This window comes from Triticum aestivum, chromosome 7A (genome assembly GCF_018294505.1).
Source record: "Triticum aestivum cultivar Chinese Spring chromosome 7A, IWGSC CS RefSeq v2.1, whole genome shotgun sequence".
Taxonomy (NCBI): domain Eukaryota; kingdom Viridiplantae; phylum Streptophyta; class Magnoliopsida; order Poales; family Poaceae; genus Triticum; species Triticum aestivum.
The window spans coordinates 417,748,254-417,759,333 of record NC_057812.1 but is presented as its reverse complement, the minus strand read 5'-3'; positions in this window follow the sequence as shown (position 1 = coordinate 417,759,333).

Sequence of the window (11,080 nt, the reverse complement as noted above, 5' to 3'; positions counted from 1 at the left end):
CCTCCTCCTTCCCCGTTCTGGATCTGGGCGGAGCGCCCGACCCCAACGTCCCTTGTTCCACCGCGACCACCATGCGCCCCGCTGCCTAGGAGCTCGTCGCACGCCTCGTCGTCAACCACTTCCTCGCCCCCGACCACGCCTACGAGCCAGGACGCCCCCACGACGCGCACCGTGCCCAAGCACCGCCGCCTTCGCCCTGCAGCTCCTCCAGCGTCGCTCCACCGAGCCCTCCGCCGGACCCCCTCGTTCCGATCTGGATTGGCACCGGAGCCGATCCTTGACGCCTCGCCGGACTGCTTCGTCGCCGGATCTCCTCCCCTGCGTCGCCTCGTCCCCGTCCTCCTCCTCGACCCCCATTGCCTAGACCCCACGACCGCCGGTGAGGCCCTGGCCTCTCTTCCTCCCCCTGCCACATCTGCTCCTCATGCCGTCGTGCACACGCGCGCCCGCACGGCCATAGACGCGCCCGCTCACCTATCCCGCATCACCACCGCGGCACTCGCCGCTCCGGCCGCTCGTCCTACGAGCGCGCCCGCGCCGTGCTTGTTTGCACCGCGCCGCTCGACGCCCTCATTCCCCGCGGCGCCCGTCGTCGGGTTCGCCCGCACGCCCGAACCGCTCGGGCTGGTGCCCGACACCCGGCACCCGCAAAGCCCCTCTGGGCCAATGACAGGGGGCCCCACGCCCAGAATGATTCAAAAAAAAGAGAAAATAATAATAATAATAAAATTAATCAATTAATTAATTAAGGAATTAATTAGGTTAATTAATTATAATTAGATTAACCTAATCGCTAATTAACCTAATTAACTGTTAGTTAATTAAAACAGAGTATGACGATCGGGACCCACCTGTCAGGTTGACCAAGTCAACTACTGACGTCATGCTGACGTCATCATGACGTCAGCAGACACTATTCTGGATAATGTTGATTAAATTAATTAAATAAATTATAAAAATGATTTAAACTTTAGAAAATCAATATAAAATAAACCGTAGCCCGGATGGAAAAACTTTATACATGAAAGTTGCTCAGAACGACGAGACGATTCCGGATACGCAGTCCGTTCGTCCGCCACACACCCCTAACCTATCAAACTCGCAACTTTTCCCCTCCGGTTCATCTGTCCGAAAACGGAAACACCGGGAATACTTTCCCGGATGTTTCCCCCCTTCGTCGGTATCACCTACTACCGCGATTGGGCACACCTAGCATCGTTACTTGTCATGTCATGCATCGATATGCATTTGTTTGCATTGTATTCATTGTTTCTTCCCCCCTCTTCTCTCCGGTAGACTACGAGACCGACGCTGCTGCTGCCCAGTTCGACTACGGAGTTGACGACCCCTCTCTCTTGCCAGAGCAACCAGGCAAGCCCCCCCCCTTGATCACCAGATATCGCCTATTCTACTCTATACTGCTTGCATTAGAGTAGTGTAGCATGTTACTGCTTTCCGTTGATCCTATTCTGATGCATAGCCTGACATTGTTGCTACACCTGTTGATACCTTACCTGCAATCCTAAATGCTTAGTATAGGATGCTAGTTTATCATCATTGGCCCTACATTCTTGTCAGTCTGCCTTGCTATCCTATTGGGCCGTGATCACTCGGGAGGTGATCACGGGTATATACTATACATACATACATACTATACAGATGGTGACTAAAGTCGGGTCAGCTCGAAGAGTACCCGCGAGTGATTCACGGATTGGGGGCTGAAAGGACCTTTGTCCCGACGGCCCTCTGTGTGGATCTTTGTGGCGGAGCGACAGGGCAGGTTGTGACCGCCTAGGAGAGAGGTGGGCCTGGCCCTGTTCGGCGTTCGCGGATATTTAACGCGCTTAACGAGATCTTGGTATTTGATCTGAGTTGTCTACGAGCCTATACGCACTAACCATCTACATGGGAGTAGTTATGGGTATCCCGACGTCGTGGTATCAGCCGAAGCACTTCAGACGTCAGCGACGGAGCGGCGCGCGCCGGATTGGAACGTAAGCCTGCTCTTGTATTAAGGGGGCTAGTTCTGCTTCCGGCCGCCCTCGCAACGTGCAGGTGTGCTATGGGCGATGGGCCCAGACCCCTGTGCGCTTAGGTTTAGACCGGCGTGCTGGCCTCTCTGTTTTGCCTAGGTGGGGCTGCGACGTGTTGATCTTCCGAGGCCGGGCATGACCCAGGAAAGTGTGTCCGGCCAAATGGGATCAAGCGTGTTGGGTTATGTGGTGCACCCCTGCAGGGAAGTTAATCTATTCGAATAGCCGTGATCTTCGGTAACAGGACGACTTGGAGTTGTACCTTGACCTTATGACAACTAGAACCGGATACTTAATAAAACACACCCTTCCAAGTGCCAGATACAACCGGTGGTCGCTCTACCTCAGGGATATGAGGAGGGGATCGCCGGGTAGGATTATGCTATGAGATGCTATTTGGAGATGTTACTTGGAGATGCTACTTGGAGGACTTCAATCCACTCTCTTCAGCTTGATGCAAGACGGTGGCTGCGAGAAGCGTAGTCTTCGACAGGATTAGCTATCCCCCTCTTATTCTGGCATTCTGCAGTTCAGTCCACTGATATGGCCTCCTTACACATATACCCATGCATATGTAGTGTAGTTCCTTGCTTGCGAGTACTTTGGATGAGTACTCACGGTTGCTTTCTTCCCCTTTTTCTCCCCTTTCCTTTCTTTCTGGTTGTCGCAACCAGAGGCTGGAGTCCAGGAGCCAGACGCCACCGTCGACGACGACCCCTACACTAGAGGTGCCTACAACTACGTGCTGCCCGCTGATGACGACCGGGAGTAGTTTAGGAGGATCCCAGGCAGGAGGCCTGCGCCTCTTTCGATCTGTATCCCAGTTTGTGCTAGCCTTCTTAAGGCAAACTTGTTTAAATTATGTCTGTACTCAGATATTGTTGCTTCCTCTGACTCGTCTATGATCGAGCACCTATATTCGAGCCCTCGAGGCCCCTGGCTTGTATTATGATGCTTGTATGACTTATTTATGTTTTAGAGTTGTGTTGTGATATCTTCCCGTGAGTCCCTGATCTTGATCGTACACATTTGCGTGCATGATTAGTGTACGATTGAATCAGGGGCGTCAGAACACTCCACCCACGGGGAAGCCTTGCGGCAGCCCAGTATCGGTCAAGCATTTGTGTGTAACTTGTCCCACGGAAAACTTGTAGTTCAAGGCATAGTCCACTATTCAAGTTGTGATCTAGTGTAGCATAAAATTCTAAGTGGAAATTCAGCTTAACATTCTCCACTAAGCACTGGTATATAAACAAGGGAAATTTGCATTTGTGCCCCTAAGTCGAACCCACCACTCAAATTTACCCCTAATTTTAAAGCATGCTCAAATTTGCCCCTCTGTCATTACTTCACATTATAAAAACGCCCTTCCGTGTCATTACCATCCGATCAAAGTGCTTTAACCATCTACGGGACGTTTATTAGACATTTTTCCCCAGCCTCCATGTGTCAGTTACATGTGGGGTCTGCTCAGAAAAAATAAAAAGGAAAAACTCTTTCTCACACACACACTTACATGTGCCCCCTCACGGCCTCTCTCTCTCACCTCCCACCTCTCTCCCCTACCTCACGGCCTCTCTCTCTCACTTTCGGCGAGCGCCGGTGTAGGAACAAAGTTTTTCTACCAGAGGGGGTGAATGGGACTTTAAAATTTTCTTCGTAAAACTTAAATCTCTTAGAACCTAGTAGTGGAAAGAGGTAAAAACAGACTACATTGAACTAAGGAAAAGTACCGAAAGGAAAGTAAGGCAAGAATCGATGAACATCATATGAATGAAAATGCATTGAAGATAAGTAAGGGTTAAAAAGGTAACTGAGGATGCTCGAAGGCGACAAGGTATTTGAAGGAAATATGCCCTAGAGGCAATAATAAAGTTGTTATTTTATATTTCCTTATATCATGATAAATGTTTATTATTCATGCTAGAATTGTATTAACCGGCAACTGATACATGTGTGGATACATAGACAAAACACCGTGTCCCTAGTAAGCCTCTACTAGACTAGCTCGTTAATCAAATATGGTAAAGTTTCCTAACCATAGGCATGTGTTGTCATTTGATTGCATGCGTACTAACATGATTATTGAGGATGAGAGGGATTTGAAATTGAAGTTTTTCTGTAAAAATATTGGAAGCCTTGTCAAGCCTGACAGGAACCTAGATCAGATCAATTCATTTCTTGAGACCTACTGATGACCGACAAGTGTAGGGGATCTATCGTAGCCTTTTCGATAAGTAAGAGTGTCGAACCCAACGAGGAGCAGAAGGAAATGATAAGCGGTTTTCAGCAAGGTATTCTCTGGAAGCACTGAAATTATCGGTAACAGATAGTTTTGTGATAAGGTAATTTGTAATGGGTAACAAGTAATAAAAGTAAATAAGGTGCAGCAAGATGGACCAATCCTTTTTGTAGCAAAGGACAAGCCTGGACAAACTCTTATATAAAGGAAAGTGCTCCCGAGGACACATGGGAATTATCGTCAAGCTAGTTTTCATCACGTTCATATGATTCGCGTTCGATACTTTGATAATTTGATATGTGGGTGGACCGGTGCTTTGGTACTTCCCTTACTTGGACAAGCATCCCCCTTATGATTAACCCCTATTGCAAGCATCCGCAACTACAACAGATGTATTAAGGTAAACCTAACCATAGAATGAAACATATGCATCCAAATCAGTCCCTTACGAAGCAACGCATAAACTAGGGTTTAAGCTTCTGTCACTCTAGCAACCCATCATCTACTTATTACTTCCCAATGCCTCCCTCTAGGCCCAAACAATGGTGAAGTGTCATGTAGTCGGTGTTCACATGACACCACTAGAGGGATGACAACATACATCTCATCAAAATATCGAACGAATACCAAATTCACATGACTACTTATAGCAAGACTTCTCCCATGTCCTCAGGAACAAACGTAACTACTCACAAATCATATTCATTTTCATAATCATAAGGGTGTTAATATGCATAATGGATCTGAACATATGATCTTCCACCAAGTAAACCAACTAGCATCAACTAAGAGGAGTAATCAACACTACTAGCAACCCACAGGTACCAATCTGAGGTTTGGATACAAAGATTGGATACAAGAGATGAACTAGGGTTTGAGATGAGATGGTGCTGGTGAAGATGTTGATGGAGATAGACCCCCTCTCAATGAGAGGATCATTGGTGATGACGATGGTGATGATTTCCCCCTCCTGGAGGGAAGTTTCCCCGGCAGAACAGCTCCGTCGGAGCCCTAGATTGGTTCCGCCAAGGTTCCGCCTCGTGGCGGCGGAGTTTTGTCCTGTGAGCGAGCTTATGATTTTTTTCCTCGACGAAAGACTCCATATAGCCAAAGATGGGCATCAGAGGGCCACCAGGGGGCCCACGAGGCAGGGGGCACGCCCAGGGGGTAGGGCGTGCCCCCCACCCTCTTGGACGGTGGGTGGCCCCCCTCTGGTACTTCTTTCGCCCAATATTTTTATATATTCTGAAAATAATTCCCGTGGAGTTTCAGGACTTTTGGAGATGTGCAGAATAGGTCTCTAATATTTGCTCCTTTTCCAGCCCAGAATTCCAGCTCCTGGCATTCCCCCTCTTCATGTAAACCTTGTAAAATAAGAGAGAAAAGGCATAAGTATTGTGACATAATGTGTAATAACATCCCATAATGCAATAAATATTGATATAAAAGCATGATGCAAAATGGATGTATCACCTACCAGCAGAATAAGGACAACGCCATGGACACCCAGCTCCATGGTGATCTCATTGAGCACCAGTGGCAACTGTATGGGAGGTAGACTCCCATTCTATTCATTTGATCTTATTTGTATTCATGTGAGATTTAAATAATTATTTTCATCCTGGACCATTCATTGTTATTTTAATTATTTGGATTGGAACATTTGTTCTAATTGAGATGATTATTGTACTATATGATGCTAAAACATTAATAGGCTTGATTTATATGAAGGAAATATATCCTAGAGGCAATAATAAGGTTGTTATTTTATATTTCCTTATTCATGATAAAGGTTTATTATTCATGCTATAATTGTATTGATCGGAAACCTAAATACATGTGTGAATACATAAACAAATATTGTGTCCCTAGTAAGCCTCTACTAGACTAGCTCGTTGATCAAAGATAGTTAAGATTTCCTAACCATAGACATGTGTTGTCATTTGATAACGGGTTCACATCATTAGGAGAATGATGTGATGGACAAGACCCATACGTTAGCTTAGCATAATGATCGTTAAATTGCTATTGCTTTCTTCATGTCAAATACATATTCCTTCGACTATGAGATTATGCAACTCCTGGACACTGGAGGAATACCTTGTGTGCTATCAAATGTCACAACATAACTGAGTGATTATAAAGATGCTCTACAGGTATCTCCGAGGTGTTTGTTGGGTTGGCATAGATCGAGATTAGGGTTTGTCACTCTGAGTATCGAAGAGGTATCTCTAGGCCCTCACAGTAATGCACATCATAATAAGCCTTGCAAGCAATGTGACTAATGAGTTAGTTGCGGGATGATGCATTACGGAACAAGTAAAGAGACTTGCCAGTAACGAGATTGAACTAGGTTGAAGATACCGACGATCGAATCTCAGGTAAGTAATATACCGATGACAAAGGGAATAACGTATGTTGTCATAACGGTTGTACCAGTAAAGATCTTCAAAGAATATGTAGGAACCAATATGAGCATCCAGGTTCTGCTATTAGTTATTGATCGGAGAGGTGTCTCGATCATGTCTACATAGTTCTCGAACCCGTAGGGTCCGCACGCTTAACGTTCGATGACGATTTTGTATTATATGAGTTATGTGATTTGGTGACCGAATGTTGTTTGGAGTCCTGGATGAGATCACGGACATGACGAGGGGTCATGAAATGGTCGAGAGGTAAATATTGATATATAGTACGATGGTATTCGGACATCGGAAGTGTTTTGGGATGCACCGGGTACTTATCGGGTCACCGCAAGGGGTTCCGGGCACCACCCCCCCCCCCCCCCCCCGGCAAAAGATATGGGCCTTATTGGCCAAGAGGGAAAACACACCAGCCACGAAGGGGCTGGTGCACCCCACCATATGGTCTGGCCAAATTGGAGAAGGAAGGAGGAAGAAGGAAAGGGAAAAGGGGATAGGATTCCCCCTTCCCCCTCTTCTCTTCCTACTCCGAATAGGAATAGGAAAGGGGGGGCGAATTGGGAGGACCCCAAGTAGGATTCCTCCTACTTGGGGTGCCCCCTTGGCTGCCTCTCCTCCCCTCCAACCTATATATATGAGGGGGGGGCACCGCTAGAACACACACCAACGATTGTTAGCCGTGTGCGCCCCCCCCCCTCCACCACCGTTTACGCCTCCGGTCATATCTTCGCAGTGCTTAGGCGAAGCCCTGCGCGGATCACTTCACCATCACCATCACCATGCTGTTGTGCTGACGGGACTCTCCCTCGACACTTTGCTGGATCAAGAGTTCAAGGGATGTCATCGAGCTGAACGTGTGCAGAACTCGGAGGTGGCGTACATTCGGTGCTTGATCGGTCGGAACAAGAAGAAGTTAAACTACATCAACCACGTTGTCAAACGCTTCCGCTTTCGGTCTACGAGGGTACGTATACACACTCTCCCCCTCTCGTTGCTATGCATCTCCTAGATAGATCTTGCGTGAGCGTAGGAATTTTTTTGAAATTGCATGCTACGTTCCCCAACAGTATTTGTTCTAACAGTTCGTCCTTCTACACAAATCTGGTTGGAGGGGTTGTGACTTAACACGAAGGATAAATTCCCTTCACCCTATTCTCCTCGACAATAAATTTCAACCAATATCGATCACTCATGGTAGATACTTGAAGGCGATCTCCGAACCATTACAGACTCTTCTTCAAGAACCACAATCACTCTTAGTCTCTGAATAAATTGACACCTAACCATCTAGAGACTTTGCAGCTCTCAAGAGTAATAGGTGGAGCGTATTAAACTTAGATTCCAGTGATGTTGAACCACTATCTAATTCTTCGGCTCTAGGGTTTTTTCTCTCGGTGGATTTTAAACTCAAATCGCTTAGATAGTGGGTTTCTCAACAATCTTCTCCGAAATCAAATGGAGCAGCCACCGGACAAAGCCGGCGCGGGGTGTCTATTTATAGCCACAGCCTTCCCAGATGGGAAATGACCATTTTGGGCACGAGGTCCAACCAATGGCCAACCGACACGTTCACAATGGTCAGATTTTTGAGCAACGGTAATATTACTTGAGGAACAAGTAATGCTAACTCCTTGGTCCGAGGCAAATCTCTCGCAGCGAAGAAGATCACAGTCTCTTGCTGGCAAGTATTTACTTGGAGCACAAAGAGATTTCTCTCACAACTTTCATAGGATTTGGGTTTAGCATCAGAGAATCAATGCTTCGAATGCTACACCCCTCTTAATAGTACGGTGGTCCTATGACTCAATGAAAGAAGAAGAACAATGAACCAAATGCTACATCTTCACTCTGTCTTCATTCTTCTCTGAACGCAGTCATATGCTTCGAACAGACATCGAGCTAATTGCTTAAACTTCAACAATTTTTAGGGGTCACTCTTGTTAGCTTTATCTTCGATGATAACCTTTGCTACACAGCAGGGAGATTATCTTCGTCCTTTGCATCAAACTCCTCGATACTTCAGGGACCTGTTACTCTGTGTGCAATAGCAAACACATAAGTCCCACACTGTTTATGTCAACAAACTCTAAAACATAAGGGGACTATCATTGCACAAACAGCCGGCTGCCCAGGGATCGTGCGCTGCCGTCGCTAGCTCCCCACATGTTGCAGCCCTTCCTCCATCCCTCCCCTCTCTCCCTCTCTCCCTCCCTCCCTCTCCCTTCCTCCCTCCTTGTGCAAAGCGCCATTGTCGCTGCTGCCTTTGTCCCGGTGCGACCAACGACAACCCCAAGAGCCTCCACCTCGCCAGGAAGCACTTACGAGATGCCCTCGCTGTCCCATCTTACTAATTCGACCAGATAAGTTCAGGACTGAGTGCCACAATGCATCTTCCCCGCCTCCCATCTCAAATTGTCGCCGCCGATTCGACGCCGTTGAAGCTCCCCGACCGACCCCTTACATTCCCTAAGCATCCTGAGGTACCTAGAAAGATGTGAACATCCTCTACAGTGGGCCTCGTGACCTCGGGTCATCTTCCTCACGAGCTCCGAGCTCTACCATGGTCGTCGTCATCAAAGTACACCCTTCGGTCTTCCCCGACCCCCAGTAGCATCGCCATCGTGCTCCTAGTCATCTGCTTAGTCTCGCACATCCTATTAGCCTCTCCCTCTCGCACAATGGCTCGCCCGCTTGCCCGCCCAGAGTCATCGCGGGAACGGTCTTCACCGCCAACTCCAGCGATCATATGGCTAGAAGTCACCATATGTGTACGCGGTCGAGCTAGGCCTATCACGTGGTTCCCTCAGCCATCCTCCCTGCAGCCTCCCGGCGTGCCTCCACCGCAAGATTTGGTCACCGCCGGCAACCCTTGAAGGAATTAGTTTAGGCGCATAGTAGTTTAGTTTAATATAAATGAGAATATGCAGCTAAGCAGTTGACCCACTGTTAATTAACATAATTTATTTTAGAAAATAATAATAAGGCAATGACACATGGGCCCTATATCTAGTTTGACCGGTCCTTGCATAATTTTCTGTTTTGTTTTTTTGGTGGGGCGCATATAAGTGAGAGTGGGAGGGGGTGAAAGAAAGATTCTTTTTCTTTTTCTTTTTTCTGAGTGGGTCCCACATGTAAGAGACACATGGAGGTAGGGGCAAAATGTCTAATAATAAACTCCCCGTAGACGGTCAAAGCCCTTTGACCAGACGGTAACAGCATGAAATGGCATTTTTATAAGGTGAACTAACGGTAGATGGGCAAATTTGAGCATTGATAATCCCCAAGTGCAGGGAATCATCGTAGCAATTCCCAAAGGTGGAAGTGATAAGTATGGAGTGTCGAACCCACAAGGAGCTAAAGGTAAGATCAATATTCTCTCAAGTCCTATCTTCCACTAATACGACTCTACGTACACCGATCGTTTGCTTCCAACTAGAAACAAAAAATAAAACTATGTTGTGGGTATGAAGAGGATAACTTTGCATGATATCGAAGAGCTAAAATACAAAAGTAGGTGTTGTTATCATAAAGTTAGAATATATTACTAAATCAGAGGGGTATTAATATGCATAATGGATCTGAACATATGATCTTCCACCAAGTAAACCAACTAGCATTAACTACAGGGAGTAATCAACACTACTAGCATCCCACAGGTACCAATCTGAGGTTTGGATACAAAGATTGGATACAAGAGATGAACTAGGGTTTGAGATGAGATGGTGCTGGTGAAGACGTTGATGGAGATTAACTCCCTCCCAATGAGAGGATCGTTGGTGATGACGATGGTGACGATTTCCCCCTCCCGGAGGGAAGTTTCCTCGGCAGAACAGCTCCACCGGAGCCCTAGATTGGTTCCGCCAAGGTTCCGCCTCGTGGTGGCGGAGTTTCGTCCCGTGAGCTAGCTTATGATTTTTTTCCTCGATGAAAGACTCCATATAGCCAAAGATGGGCATCAGATGGCCACCAGGGAGCCCACGAGGCAGGGGCCGCACCCAGGGGGGTAGGGCGTGCCCCCACCCTCGTGGATGGTGGGTGGCCCCCCTCTGGTACTTCTTTCGCCCAATATTTTTTATATATTCTGAAAATAATTCCCGTGGAGTTTCAGACTTTTGGAGATGTGCAGAATAGGTCTCTAATATTTGCTCCTTTTCCAGCCCAGAATTCCAGCTGCTGGCATTACCCCTCTTCATGTAAACCTTGTAAAATAAGAGAGAAAAGGCATAATTATTGTGACATAATTTGGAATAACAGCCCATAATGCAATAAATATCGATATAAAAGCATGATGCAAAATGGACGTATCAACTCCCCCAAGCTTAGACCTCGCTTGTCCCCAAACGAAAGCCGAAATCGAAAAATATGTCCACATGTTTAGAGAT